At 43.1% G+C, this 4276-nt stretch overlaps 1 pseudogene; it reads left to right on the top strand.

Moving 5' to 3' along the window:
• Positions 1–1001: 1001 nt before the first annotated feature.
• On the top strand, positions 1002–1126 carry LOC113836195 (annotated as a pseudogene).
• Positions 1127–4276: the final 3150 nt, after the last annotated feature.

The raw sequence follows: 4276 nt of genomic DNA, 5'->3' as shown, positions 1-4276 counted from the left end.
GATGAGAATGCATCCCAGAGTAAGAATTGGAATTGTGTTTCAAGTATCCTCACAAAGTATATGGTCTTAAATAACCACATTCTAAAAAGAAATGTAAGAAAAAGGGTCCCTGAGAAGGTGATAAATGGTCCATATATGATTTGACAACCCTTCCATCAGTGGGCATGGATGTAATTTACCACTGACCCCATGGTTCCATAAAATGAGGGCATGCTGCTACTCATAGTACAGCAAGTGGAAAAAGACCACCGAAAGATCTGGAAATCATGTTATTTTTCAATCACTTGTGATTAAGAAGAATTTAGCAAACAGATCTATTCAGACACTTGTCAGAGTTGTATGACGAAAAATATACCCCTACTCCTCCAAGGATCACATTTCCCTCCCCAAGATAACTTCTAAAAATGATATGTGGGCTTGTCTTTAGACTGAATTGCATCTTCAGTTGGAATTTGTGTGTTGGTTTCATAACAGTGATCTTATTTGAACCTAGGGCCTTTAACAGGGGTCATTAAGTTAAAATAAAGCCAGCTGAACAAGCCCTAACCTAATATGACAGCTCTCCTTTGCAAAGAGGTTAGGACACATAGAGACAGTGGGGGTGTGTACACAGAAGCAAGACCACAGCAGGACACAGTTAAAAAGTGGCGGCCATCTCACCACAAATCTGAAAGAGAGTAAGGAGGAAAATATGGGAAGGTTTTGGAGGAAGGAAAACATAGAAGGAATGACATAATTCTATTATAATCTCAAAAACAAATTTTAAAGCGGCCATCTGAATGGCATGGAGAGAAGAAAAGCATCAGAATGAAACCGACTCTTCTAGAGGTCCTTAAACTTGGACCTCTAGCCTAGAAAACTACACACACACACACACACACACACACACACACACACACACACAATCCATTTCCTCTATTTAAACTCCACCATCTTTGTCATTCTCTTATGATACACCTAGAGCAGTGATATGGCTTCCTTAAAGAACTCTTCTAAACCTCTGGTAATGATCAAAGAGACACCTTGTTGGTGGTATCATTCTCCTATCTGTCATGGCTGTCCTTTGTTCATCCTAGCTTGATGCCTGGCTTGGTGGCCAAAGTTGTTCCATGCCTATGGCACATTTTAAATTTTTCTCTATCTATTCAATATATAACAATGGAGAGAGGTGTTTATTTGCTTTTTTATGTAACAATAAACCAATAATAAGCATTGCTTTATGACTTGCCATTGCCACTTGATATTATATCTTAGAAATGGTTTCAAATCAATATACTCACATGTAAGTGAATCTTTCAGCTGTATCATATCCTATGATGAAGATGAACCATCACTTATATCCTTAGTCAGATGCAGTGGGCAATCCAGCTTGCAACTTCTGAAAATATTATCACAATATCATACCCAAGTCTTCACCCATAGCCACAAGCAGACCTGAAGAGTAACAGTTAGATGTGATGGCCATAGAAAGGACCCAACCACATTGGCCTCTTAGTAGTGTAGAAGATGACCTATTGTTCAAACCTTTAAAATTTCTGTATCTTTTCAAGCTTCAGTGTTCCTTCCCGTCATCTGACCTCCCTATCCAACCAGTTCAGAATACAGGAAACTTCAAAGTGACCCAAGCAGGTATCAGGGATTCTCAACCAAGCACCAAGCAAGAAAAAGCAAAAGAACCATGAACCCCAAGATTCCAAGAGGGGAGATCAAGACACAGAAGAGTTAATGCACATGGCCATATACATATCCACATCACATGTGTACACAGACTCTTGCCTGGAGAGTAGTTGCTGCACAGTCAGATACATAATAACTCACACACACACACACACACACACACACACACACACACACACACACACACACACACACACACTCACACATATTAGCATCTGTAACACTGATCCCTAGTGTTGACAGTTACAGATGCCCCGATCCTTCTGTGTTCCTTGAGCACTAGCTCCAAGCAGCCTAATAGAGAGGAACGTAATAGCAATTGCTTGTTATCAAGTCATGCTGGTTCCTCAAGGCAAACTTTCTCAAGCCTTTTTAGGAGAATAATCCTTCCCTGAGTGGTTTATTTATTACACACACACACAGAAAATGGTGTCCGCTCATTTGTAAAGATGTTTCTATCTTGTAGCACAGGTAAACGCTCCCACCTAGTTCAGCATGACATATTAGAATGAACGCCAGCTGTAATGCTGGAAGCAGGAAGGCTGGGCATAATAGCGTGTTCACCAGTAATCTGTCCAGCCAGGCTGATGAGGGTGAACTTCCCATTCTTATGAATCACCTTAATGCACTCCCACGGAAGGTTTACAGTGGCATGAGAACATTTGTAAGGCCATGGTGCTGTAAAACATGCTTTTCAGCCTTGAAATATTTATTACTACTCCTCCTGTTTGCTCTGAAAACATTTACTGGTAAGATCAGAGAAGGTGAGTTCAGCATCCTCTCCCCTCAGTTTTAGAAATGCCAGCCAAGTGCCATTGCTCACAACAATGAATGGGAGACAAAGTAAGGAAACACTCCCTCTTGGTGGCTGCCACAATCTCCAATAAGGAAGGAAAGGTCTTGGTGTGAAAATATATAGAAGTCCCAGTCCAGTGTACTGAGATGAGGACATGTGATGATATCACTTCTCACATAAGAACAGTCAGAGACCTGAACTACAGGCACTATTTCAAACCCTAGGACTCATTTGCAAAGCATCCCACCCCACAAGCTGCTGAGCGACATGAGAGGATATGGTTTCTGCCTTCACAAACCACATGTTCCAGATACTCAGCATCACACCTCAGTCCCTGAATACCTAGGTGTTGTTCCAGCCATCTAGAATAAAGACTTTTGATTGGCTATCAACTGTGTCGAAGTGGTCATCTCTGATGTGCTCCTGTAACAACACTGGACAAAAGCAACTTAAGGAAGGAAAGGTTTACAATGGCTTACAGTTCTAAGAGACAGAGCCAATGATTTAAAGACCCAGCAGCAGGGACACAAGAAGGCTGGCCACACTGTATCCATTGCACGCGGGGCATTGGTGGCACATGCTTTTAATCCCAGCACTCAGGAGGCAGATGCAGGCGGATCTCTGTGAGTTTGAGGCCAGCCTGGTCTACAGAGTGAGTGCCAGGATAGGCTCCAAAGCCACAGTGAAACCCTGTCTCGATATAAACCAAAAGAAAAAAAAAAGCAGAGGGCAATTAATGCCAGGACTCATTTCATTTTCTTTCTCCTTTTAATTCAGTCCAGTCCTCTAGCCTATAGAATGTTCCCACACACATGTAAGATGGGCATTCCCACCCCAAATAACCTCATAGGCTGGGGTGATTCTAGAACTCACCACTGACAAACAGTGTTGATGTCACACTACCCTAGTGTCAGTTCCCAATGCTGCCTTTAAGCCACACTTGAAATGCCAAGCCTAGCTGAGTTTGCAAACTTCAGTGCATGGCAAACTTCAGTTTCTGTGAAAGTGGTGGGTAGCTAACAGTCCAGTTTGGGAACTGCAGAGATATAGGACCAGCACTCAGGAGTCATCTGACTCCCAGATTTCTGCTCTAAAATAAACATGCAATTCCTATTAATCTCCTGCTTGCTTTCTGGCCTCTCACAATAATAATGCTGTCCATCTGACCCCACCGGAAAGGAAATTGAACAGAGAGAGAGAGAGATTTCAGAAAGGGTGGTTGCTCTCTCTTTAAGTGCTTTTCATCCTTTCTCTTTCTTTCTTCTGCAAAATGCTTTGGGAACAAAGACTGATGGGCAGGCTAAAGGCCAAACTTACACAGCAAGGATACCAGGGTAGTTACACAGGCCCATCCAGGAAGCTCCATAGAAAGGGCCAAGGAAGAAACAAAAGGCCGAAGGCCACACCATGCTGTCTTCAAATGACAGTTATTATTTGCCTGCATTAGCTAAAGTTGCTATTTTTTAGCCCCAGTCTTTGTGGTCTTTGTTGACTTCCCTGCTGTGGTCTGCCTTCCTGCTGCCACTAAGATTGCTGGCTATCCCTTCCCTGAAGGTAACCAGTAGTCTATGGAAGGGAGAATAAAGCGCAGCTCCCCCAGCAACCCTGCTATCTCAGAGGCACTGGAGTTTCATGCTCACCAAGTAAGGCACATGGCCCCCGACACAGGCCTGCTGAGCTGTCTCTGATTAAGGCTGTCAGTGTTCACACACATGCAGCCTCGCTTTTCAGCACCCATTTCTGGGAAGGGACTAAAGCGTCATAGAAACAAAGCTTGTCCTGCACACTCTGCCCCAGTTTTGA

The sequence above is a fragment of the Cricetulus griseus genome, chromosome 5, assembly GCF_003668045.3.
Source record: "Cricetulus griseus strain 17A/GY chromosome 5, alternate assembly CriGri-PICRH-1.0, whole genome shotgun sequence".
Lineage (NCBI taxonomy): Eukaryota > Metazoa > Chordata > Mammalia > Rodentia > Cricetidae > Cricetulus > Cricetulus griseus.
The sequence above is the reverse complement of the archived record's forward strand: the minus strand, read 5'-3'. Positions and strand labels throughout refer to the sequence as shown.